Genomic DNA, 12,187 nt, shown 5'->3' with positions numbered 1-12,187 from the left:
GGCTTAGTTACTTTAACCAATGCAATTCTTACCAATTCTTCCCCAAGTGAGAAAGAGATGCTACTCTAGCTCTTAAAAATTAGTTTAATTTCCCATTCCTGTATCAAATGCCAGCATGGGAGCAGTTTTATTCACATTGGTAGACTAAGGGCTGACGGAAGCTGCTCACTCATTCTGTCCATTGAGGAATAAGTAGAGCTGTTTAAGTCCTTACCCACGTGGTCTTTTTCAAGTTTAACTCCCAGCTATACATTTAACACCAAAAGAGGAAAAATGCAAAGAAGGGAGAAGACAAAATAAGGAGAAGTTCAAAGCTTTGGCTCATTAGAACTAATTAGAATCTTTTTTTTTTTTTTTTTTTTTTTTGAGATAGAGTCTTGCTCTGTCGCCCAGGCTAGAGTGCAGTGGCAAGCTCTCAGTTCACTACAGCCTCTGATTCCCGGGCAGAAGCAATTCTGCTGCCTCGGCCTCCTGAGTAGTTGGGATTACAGAGCCCCCGCCACCATGCCCGGCTAATTTTTGTATTTTTAGTAGAGATAGGGTTTCGCCATGTTGGCCAGATAGTCTCCAACTCCTGACCTCAGGTGATCCGCATGCTTTGGCCTCCCAAAGTGCTGGGATTACAGGAGCGAGAATCTTAAAGAGATACACGGGCCGGGTGCAGTGGCTCACGCCTGTAATCCCAGCACTTTGGGAGGCCAAGACGGGCAGATCACCTGAGATCAGGAGTTGGAGACCAGCCTGGCCAACATGGTGAAACCCCGTCTCTACTAAAAACACAAAAATTAGCCGGGCGTGGTGGCCCATGCCTATAATACCAGCTACTCGGGAATCTGAGGCAGGAGAATCGCTTGAACCCAGGAGGCGGAGGTTGCAGTGAGCCGAGATGGCACCATTGCACTCTAGCCTAGGCGACAAGGGCAAAACTCTCTCTCAAAATAAAAAAAAGAGAGAGCGAGAGAGAGAGAGATACACCTGCCCAAAAAACTCAAGCACTTTGCAAATGGGTATTGTCTTTTAAAACTACGACTTCAATCCTAAAAATCTAGATACTTCAGTCCTCCCAGACATTTTCCTAGTGGGGATTTTAATAGTTTTGAGGGTAGGCGAGTGGTATAACTTTATTCTATTAACTTATAGAGGTCCTAATTTGATGATTATAAACTGATGGTGTTGGCTGGGTGCAGTGGCTCACACCTGTAATCCCAGCAATTTGAGAGGCTAGGGCAGGCAGATCACTTGAGGCCAGGGGTTCAAGACCAGTCTGGCCAACATGGCAAGACCCTGTCTCTACTACTAAAAATACAAAAATTAGCTTGGCGTGGTGGCATGCGCCTGTGGTCCCAGCTACTTGGGAGGCTGAGGCATGAGAATCACTTAAACCTGGGAGGCAGAGGTTACACTGAGCCAAGATCATGCCATTGCACTCCAGCCTGGGCAACACATCTGGAGTGCAGTGGCATAAGACTCTGTCTCAAAAAATAATAATAATAAAAATAAAAATATGTTAATTAAACATGTTTAAAAAATACAATAAACTGATAGTGTTAACATATATTTCCCAGGTACTTAAATTTTCAGAAATCCAAGACTAAAGTACATAGCAGAAATTACCAGGTTCTAATCCAGTACAGAACCTCAAAGCAACAAGCCAATTTGGAGATATTCCTACCTCTCTCTCAATCTGTCTGCCTTCTTTCTCCCTCTCTTTCTCTCTCTTTTCCTCTCCCCCTTCTCTGTCTGTCTTCTCTCTCTCTTCCTCCCTCTACCTCTTTCTCTTTCTCAATGTTTATATCTCTCTGTCTTTTCTCTCTCTCTCTGGAAAAATGTTGGATTTTGGAGTCCACTATGGCAATGAGCTGCTTATGAAAGCAGAATCCTAAAACAGGGACACAGCTAGCAGGATAGGGCCAAAGAGAACCTCAGGATTTATTTGTTGGTTTTATAACTCCTTTAGACCCAGCAGGAACATACCCTAAGCTAATTTGGATCTGTACAGAGCCACTCCTCTGCTGGCTAGTATACAGATCAAATGGCAGCTGCCTGATATGTGGAGGAGAAATTTGAAGTATAAAAAGTAAGAACGTGGCTTAAAAGGGACAGTCTTTTAACAGTGTGTTCATTCACCCTTCACTAAGTCATTTGCAATAAAGAATACTGTGGGTTCGAAATGATTAAAGAAAAAATTATCAATAAGCCATGGCTGCCCACCCCACTCCCATTCACAACAGTGTCATCTTCCCAAAACAAACGGAACTTTCCAAGTTCTCCTTGTTGTGAGTGGACCCATATTTTCCAGTTCTCAAAGATCTCAGTATTGGGAATGTCTATGAAATACCATTTTCATCCACCCACTATAGTTAATCTGGCCAATTCACATTTTCTCCTACATGAAAATTATAACATTTTCTTCATTTCCATAACTATTTATGTAAACCTGATTTCAGTTTGGATTATAGCAGTCCCTTCTTTACTCTTTCTTGTCTTCCTTAGATTTATCTAGCTTTTTGACTGAAGATAATCTCTATTCCCTTCCTCAGCTATCTGCAGTGTGTTCTTGCTTATTTTCACACCAAAACAAAACTCCATTTGGAATTTGAAATCTCCATCAATGCTTTTTGTTTATTCATGCATTTATGTTTTACCCATGCATGCATTCATTTATTCAAATAAGTTAAAACTTTTTTAGTGTTTACTAAGATCCTCTATCCTGAGTCTTAGGGATACAGCAGTGAAAAAAACAAAGCTCCACCATCATGGAGCTCCCACTGTAAGGCGAGGAAGCAGACAAGTAACAGTATATCAGGTGGAGAATACTGCTATGAGAAAAAAAATAAAGCAATGTAAGAAGGGTAGAGATTATTGAATGGGAGGAAATTTATGTAAAGAATTAAGATTATATTCTGACAATCAGAGAAGGTGACATTTGAAACGAGACCATAAGGAAGTGTTAAAATGAAGCAAGCAATTATTTGGGGAAAGAGAATTCTTATCAAATGGAAAACGATGCTTCAAAAATCATGAGTCATGAGTGTGCATCTAGTATTTGAGGAACAGTAAGGAGGTCAGTGTGAAAGAAGACCAGAGAAGGTCAGAGAGAGTGCAGGAGCCAGAATTGGTAAGGCTTCATGAGCAATATATATACCAATGTGGAGAGCTTCATGAGGAATATATATATACCTTGGGTTTGCTATGGGAGAGATCCCAAGCCATTGTACAGGTTGAGCTAGGAGCAACATGATCTGACTAACCTTTGAAAAGGTGACTCTGGTCACCATGTAAGCTTTACTTATATGAGAAAGAGAGCAAAGTTAGAAGTGGGGAGACTCTTACAGCCTCCATAAGATTCTCCCTTGGATTGTGTTGGTAACAGTGAAAGTGGTGCCAAAAGGGTCTGTTCTGTTAGAGAATTATTTTGCATATAGGTCTGACAAGATTTCCTGAATAACCGAAGTAGGATATGAGAAGAAAGAGAGGAGCCAAAGATTTTTAATTGAATAATTAGAAAGTTGGCATTTTCACTAACTGATATTGGAGAACTACAGAAGATATCCAAGTACTCCTTAATAAAAAGATTCTATGTGTTTCAGTTTGGCCTCCTTCCTGGACTTACTCTACATCTCTCATTTCCTTTGCTAAAATTCATCTGCCCACCCACAACACTCTTATTCAATCAAGAACATTTATAAGCCACTCATAATTTGCAAAGCCCTGCATTAGAAACTGAAAAGGACATCAAAATATGTTATGTGACTCCACAAGTTTCTAAGAATCTATGTGACAAAAATAATGTTTACCTATAATAATATAAAAATATAATTCAAATATGCAAAATTATCTGGATAAATAACCTTTTATGAGCAAAATTAGTAAATAGCCACAGACATACAGTAGGGATATAACTATGAACAAGAAATGACTGCTCTTAGGAAGTTTGTAACATATGCTGAAAGTTCAATAAGGGATATCCGTGCTTCCTGGTTGGAATGCAATAGTTTTTCAAAATGCATTAAATGAAAAAATGAAACACCAGAACTAAAGTGGGAAGAGGTCATTGTCAGCCAGGGGAATTAAAGAAATAGGTCAAACCTGCAGTTCCTGCAATACCAGCTTGCATTTTACTGTTTCATGATGCTATCTCTAACTAAATCCTTCTCCAGCAAGTTTCCTCTATACTTACATACAATCAGCACTAGTCTGATTTTCATTTATGTTTATGTTTGCTTAGAAGTATACATTAGTTATGCTCTAGAATATCAATTTGATAGCAGGAGCTTCATCTTATTTAATTTCCTTTGAGCTTTATAGATGCTAAATAAATATTGTGAAAAAGTTACAACATATACTTGAACATTACAAAACGTTTTACATTACTTAAAATCATTTTTGGAAACGGGGGAGAGGGTAGGGAGTCTTTCCAAAAGCCCAGAAAACTTCCTTCTTTGGGAATATATATCTTTTGCAGCCCAAGATAGGAATCCACTCAATGTTCAAGAGAATCCATCAAGTACTTTTTCCCTAATTTTAGTTGTCAGATTTTAAGCCAGGAAGTGGTACTATTTCCACATATTGCGTACAATTTCAATCAATCGGGAGATGTGTGATGTAAAGATCCCTTTTATCAGGAACTGCACGTTATTTTAATTTCTTCTAAAAAATTTCTAATTTAAATTCCCACTGAAGACTGATTTTTCTAAGCCTCTTCAGTGGGAGTGAAAACTACACTTGATGTGCAGTCAGATCTATATTTTGTTTCAACTCTGTGGCTCATTCATCTGCATGCCTGGTTAACTCAGACTAGTAAATTTTCTCTCTCATCGATAACACAGAGCAACTAAACTCTGCCTACGTCACATAGCACTAGATGGTGATGAAAATTTTAAAAATAATAATAACCATGTATGGAAACACTATCAATCGTGAAGCATTGTACTAAAATAGAATATTTTTGTTTACCAGTAAAACCTGCTAATATGCCAGTTCTGTCTTCTGGCAAGACGCCTTTGGTCAAAATGGGGCACTTATCTAAAATGGCAGACAGCAGTTTGTTACTTTGCTGATTCTGTTTCTCACACTTTAGGAATTGTGTGTGTGCATTTCAAACAAAATAGCCTTCAGATTGTCTCAGGCCATCAGTGACGTTCATAGCATGAAGTTTTTGTTTTTAAAGATGCCAAGATTGACAAAACATGATGAAAGAAATTATTGCACAATGCTGATGTTTTCCATTTGTCAGCCACACTTGAGTTTCTTAAGCAATATTTGAGATCATCATAATGTAAACTGACATATCATTTTCATTGTACTTTTTATGCAAAAGGAAAAGAAAAAGCCAAAAAAAGATAGCAAAGAGAAAAAACATTGAAGTGAAGGAAATTGCTTCAAACACAGATCAAATAGCTGAAAATACATAAAATGTAGTTAGTTACTTTGATGGGTAGATTCAGTGAACATTATAGTTCTCTTTGCCTTCTTCCTCTGTTTATTCATTTCTGTAACCATTTTATATTCTTCATTTCTAAAGGAAGCATAAAAGGCTTTTAATATTCTTTATTTGTAAAAGAAATTTAATATAATCCATGAAATAACAATTAGAATTAGAATTTATAAAAGCATTCAGCTTTGTGATAGAGACAAAAATCAACTAGTTTTAGTTTCCATACATAGCAATAAATAATTGGAAAATAAAGCTGAAAAATGGTTTGCTTATAATTGAAACAAATATTCTGGAACACCTGGACATAAACCTAGAAGAAAAGTGCAACACTATAACAAAAAAACCTGAAACATTATTAAGGACCTTTTTTTAAAAGCCTAAATCAATGTACAGATTATGCAAAAATACTCCAATATTTTAAGGACATTAATTTTCCTAAACAAATGTATAAAGTCAGATAATCACAGCAAGATTTTCATGAAACTTGACAAACCAACTTTAAAGTTCATTTGAAAGATAAAATAAAAATAAACAAGAAAAGATTTAAATAAATAAGAGGCAATGCCCTACCAGATAACAATATGGTGCATGAATTCATGGTAATTAGCATACCATATATTAGCATAATAATAGATTAATCAACAGACTAGATAGTACGAAAAAGACTCGTATTAATATTTGAATTTAGAATATTAAATAATTAGTATACAGTTAAGAGTATGTATTCTTGAGCCAGAGTGCCTGTGTTCAAATTTGATCCTGACACTAACTGGCTGTGTCACCTTGAAAAAATTATTTAATCTCACTTAACCTAAATTTTGATATGTATAAAATGGAGATAATAACAGTATCTACCCATTTATAAAATTAAGCTCTTTTTTTTTTTATTGAGAAGACCTTTCTAAGCTAGATGCAAACCTAAGCACTATAAATATAATGATTTGAAAAGTGCCTGCATACGAACTTAAAATTTTGTCCAAAACACTATCAAGTCAAAGAGCAAATGAAAATCTGGAGAAAAAATTATGAGTAGACTATAGAAAGGTATATTATCTAGAATATTTTAAAAATCCTAAATATTAATAAGAAAACTTGACTCTAATTGAAAAATAAGTAAAAGAGATGAAGAGCAATTCAAATACAAATGAGATATAAAAAGATGCCCAATATCACTAATAATCAGGAAAACATATATTGAATAAAAATTATAAAATTTTTTTTTTTTTACTTTCTCTTAACCTTAAGTTCTGGGATACATGTGCAGAATGTGCAGGTTTGTTACACAGGTATACATGTGCCATGGTGGTTTGCTGTACCTATCAACTCATCATCTAGGTTTTAAGCCCCGCATGCATTAGGTATTTTTACTAATGCTCTCCCTCCCCTTGCTTCACACCCCCTACGTATAGTTTTTAATCAAATATATTGTAAACTATTTAAAAGATACCTAGTTTTGACAAAAAGAGGAAAAACAATTCCCGTCATGCACTGTTAGTAGGAAAATGCATTAATAATGATGTTCTAGAAAGTAAAAGGGTAAATTCTTAAAATACCAAAGGAGCATATATTTCAATCAGTAATTCATTTCTGAATGTCAACTCTATAGAAAAACAGAGGTGCACAAGGGCATAGGTACAAAGTGGACTTTTTATATTTTTACCTACAATAAAGAGTCATAAACAATATAAATGTCTTAAATATATTGGAATATTTCTAGTATGGTGTACTAAGCAGCAACTAGAGAATAAGGCAAATTCATATGACTCATAAGAGAAGATATCCAACGCATATTGTTAAGTTAAAGTATATTGCAGGACTATACAAGTGGTATGTTCACATTTAATATTTAATTCATTTATTTCTAATACAAATTCATAGGAAAGGCCAGCAAGTGCACGCACTAAACTCTCAACAATGATCAATTCTGTGTTGAATAATAAAACAAAAGAGATGTGAAAGTAGACTTTCAGTTTTTAGTCTATATTTCTCTATTTTAAAAATGTTTCACAGTAAAATATGTAGGCATCACTTATGTAAATAAAATAAAGAATCCATAGCAGACACCCCTATCACACGAGGCTCCTTTTCAGTCGACTGTATGATGTTTTGCTATGGTTTGCATTTTTGTCCCCTCCAAAATTCATGTTGAAGCTTAATCCCCAATGTAGCAGTATTGAGACGTGGGACTTTTTTTTTTTTTTTTGAGACGGAGTTTCCCTCGTCGCCCAAGCTGGAGTGCAATGGCGTGATCTCGGCTCACTGCAACCTCCGTCTCCCTGGTTCAAGCGATTCTCCTGCCTCAGCCTCCCGAATATGTGGGATTACAGGCACCCACCACCATGCCCAGCTAATTTTTTGTATTTGTTGTAGAGGTGGGGTTTCACCATGTTGGTCAGGCTGGTCTTGAACTCCTGCCCTCAGGTGATCCACCTGCCTCGGCCTCCCGAAGTGCTGGGATTACAGGCATGAGCCATCGCGCCTGGCCCGAGACATGGGACCTTTAAAGGTGACTGAGTCATGAGAAGAGATTGAGTCATAAGGGTTCTGCCCTGAAGAATAAATTAATCCATTCATAGGTTAATGGATTCATGGGTTATCATGGGAATGGGACTAGTGGCCTTATGAGAAAAGACAGACCTGAACTAGCAAGCTCAGCTCCCTCACCATGTGATGTCTTGTGCATCCTTGGGACTCTGAAGAGGGTCCCCACCAGCAAGAAGGCCCTCAACCAGATGCACTCACTCAACCTTAGGCTTCTCAGCTTTCATAACTATAAGAAATAAATTCCTTTTCTTTATAAATTATCCAGTATTAGGTATTACATAATGAGCAACAGACAATGAACTAATACACCACAGCATGCCCAGCCTTACTGATTTCTATTTCTCTAAGATTTTCTACCACCCAAGGAGCTTTAACCTCCCTCCTCTGTCAACTATAATGCAGAACAATTGAACTTTGCCCCATTTTGTACTCCAAACCCAATGCGTGGAAATACAGAGTTGTAGTATAATCCCTTGTTTAAAAGCATTTAGTTGAGATGTCTCATAACTACACTGAAGGTGTCTTGGTACCACTAACATCATAAGTTTATAATAGACTCATCTACCCGCTGAAGAACCCTCACCTCACTTCCTTTCCTTTTAGATTTTGTACTATGAGGATGTGATACTTCAAGCCAGGACAACAGTCCACTACCTCAAGATGTAAAGCCAAGAAAATATTAGAAGATGAGAATCAAAACCTTAACATTGTTGAGCTATAAAATTTTCCCTAGACTGCCTACCTCTGGAAATCTACAGGTAAAAAATATCATAATGCATATTAATATATTCATTATATACTAGTATATAAACATATTATATGTATATATTAATTTGTTAGTTATATAGTAATAGAAAATGTATATTTCTTTGATATACAATAAATTAATATATAATAAATACATACATATTCATATCTAATATATTAATATATTATTAGTTATATTAACACATAATATGTATTAGTATATGTATTAATACAACATATTAATATAACTAATATTTAATTATATATTCATATATTAATATAACTAATATGTGATAGAATATCCTAATATATTAATATATAATATGCTAATATATAAACATATTTTATACATTAGGATATTTTTTACCTGTAGATTTCCAGAGTTAGGCAGTCCCAGGGATAATTATATATATATGTATACACACACACACAACACACACACACACACACACCACCATGAGCAAAACTAATCAGCATGTGGTATTTTCTCTGAACAGGTTTAAAGTTAAAACATTATATTGAATGTTTTTTATCTATCCCTGCTCTATGTGGATAAGAGAGATGGGGAAAGCTAGAAGTGTGTGTCTAAGTGGTCCCAGCTGTCTGGCTGAGTCCCAGGCCCCCTATTCTGAAAGTCTCCACTCAGGACCCTTCTTATTAGCAGTGTCCATTCCTTGGGCCTATGCTTATCAGGAATTCCACTTGTAGAGGTTGTATGAGCTCCAGTTCTCCAAATATGAATTTATAACTCAAATCTGACCCCATAATTTAGTTCTGTTACCTGAGAGCATCCAATTTGGTTTCCTTTCTTACAGTAATAACTACATAAATGGTGAGAATTTGGGGGAGTCCTTTGGATCTTTAATGAAGTCTCAGCTTCCTCAGTAATAAGTTGGTGCAAATTTTACTCATAGCTTGCTCCAATTGAGTCTGACTTTCCAGAGGGTATTCCACAGTGGCATGGTGTCTCGTCAAACATATCCAGTGGTCTGTCCTCTCATCTGCTAATTTCTGGTCAGAACTCAACTAGGCATCTTAGAGACTCACCACATTATCAATCACCATTTAAAGGTTGTTTGACCCTTGATTCAGACACAGTTATTGTTTGCCTTGAGACTGAAGTACATATCTATTTTTTGGGCATCTCAGCATCAGTATCTCATTCCTTTGATAACAAAGACTTAATTTTCCTTTGGAAGACCTGAATCTTCCATCCTGCCATATGGACTGATGAGATTTACCCTACGACCTAGCTTAAGCATCTGACAGGTGGTCTAGATCTGGTAGTGATAATTGCACATTCCCAACACCACTGGAGGGTGAACTTAAGACCTAACGTGAAACAAGGAGAGTGGTATCTGGAATTTCACTAAAGCTAACTGAAAAAAACAACCAGATGTTCTTATTTTTCTGAGGTTTATAAGCCTGGAAATGCGGGTGGTTCCCCACAGATGAAGAGACTGTCTGAGATTGAAGCCAATACAGAGGAAAGCAGACATACAGGTGGAAAATGACAAATTGAAGATGTGCTTTGAACACTGAAATCCAGCTTTATCAGGTGTCACTAAAGCCAGTTCTACCTGGAATTACTTTTTTCTTACACTCAAGAGTTAACTACTATTCTGAATTTTGTTATTATTTCCTTGGTTTTCATTCTAGATTCACTTCTATGCATGCATCCCTAAATAATATTGCTTAATTTTGCATGGTTGTTTTTTGTTTTTGTTTTTTTGTTTTTTGTTTTTTGAGAAGGAGTCTCACTCTGTCGCCCAGGCTGGAGTGCAGTGGCCCAATCTCAGCTCACTGCAAGCTCCACCTCCCGGGTTCACGCCATTCTCCCGCCTCAGCCTCCCCAGTAGCTGGGACTACAGGCGCCCGCCACCAAGCCCGGCTACTTTTTTGTGTTTTTAGTAGAGACGGGGTTTCACCGTGTTAGCCAAGATCATCTCGATTTCCTGACCTCATGATCTGCCCGCCTCAGCCTCCCAAAATGCTGGGATTACAGACGTGAGCCACAGCGCCTGGCCTGATTTTGCATGTTTTAAAATTATGTGACTAAATGTTTTGTTCATGTATTTTATGAATGTCTTCTTTTACTTAGCACTATTGAGAACTATTTACATTGTTTGTAGCTACAGTTCATTCATTTTGACTATTATATAGCAATCCATTGAATAAATATGTCACAATTTTATTATTCATGTAATTTCTGGGTTTTTGAAATTACAAATGTCTTCATGAACACACACACACTGGAAAACATGGAAGAAATTCTATCCCTGTGATTGAAGATCCCAGATTGTAAGAACTTATTGCCTGTAATATTTCTGCATAACATTACAATGTTTCCCAAAGTGATTGCACAAATATGTAATCCTACCAGGCTTAATGTTGCTCCATATCCATTTCAACATTTAGTTTTATCAGACTTTTTAATATCCTGAAAATATGATGGGAATATGTTAGTTGAAGTATTTTTATTAATATTTCCTTTTTTACTAATAAGATTGAAAATATTTTCTGTATTTGTGAGACATCCATTGCTTATTTATGTCTTTTGATAATTTTTTATTAAGCTGTTAATTTTTTTATTGATTAGTAGGGACACTGAGATTTTCTGGATATTAATCCTTTGTTGTTACAAATTTAAAGCTACCCTTCCATATTTGCACTTTTAAAAAATTATCTTTTGATGAACATAAATTATTATATGTAATAAAGTCTGATAGATTAAAGTTCCCATTTGTGTTATACAATTTTTGAATTTTATTTTTTAAAACTTCCTTCTTTATTTGAGACCAAAAAATATTTTCTCCTAATCTTCCTTTTAACTGTTTTAAAGTTTTGCCCTTCACGTTAAGCCACAAATCCATTGTCAAACAATATTTTATGATGTAACATAGTGACTCAATTTCTTTTTTTTTTCTTTTCATAGACTTAACCATTTGTCTTAGCACTATTTATTGAATAATCCATCATTTCTCTGGTGATTTTAATGCGCCATGTTACTTTACCATCTCTATTTCTTTAGGTTTTCTATCCCTGAGGCATATACATATACTAAGTGTTATAGTTTAGATATAAATGTCTGGTACAGCCTGTTAACTCACTTTGTGTTATGGCTATCATTGGTCTTCGAGACTTATGTACAAAACTAATACTCATATACTAAAGTTCAAAAAATAAACCTGTGAGATTTTGATTGGTATTCTTTGAACCTATCAATCAACTTGGAAAAAATGGACACCTTTTGGATAACAAGTACTGCTAATAGCATCTATTAACATCAATTTCTTAGTTGACTTACACCTTGTTTAACTTTTCTGAATAAGAGTTTATTGTTTTCTTCAAAAATGTATATTTCCTGTTAGATATTTTTATAGATACTTTAACTGTTTTGTAGTTATGATAATATATCTTTTGAAACCATATTTTTGTTTGTTACTGGTGTGTTGGCAT

This window comes from Pongo abelii, chromosome 5, assembly GCF_028885655.2.
Source record: "Pongo abelii isolate AG06213 chromosome 5, NHGRI_mPonAbe1-v2.0_pri, whole genome shotgun sequence".
Taxonomy (NCBI): Eukaryota; Metazoa; Chordata; class Mammalia; order Primates; family Hominidae; genus Pongo; species Pongo abelii.
The sequence above is the reverse complement of the archived record's forward strand: the minus strand, read 5'-3'. Positions refer to the sequence as shown.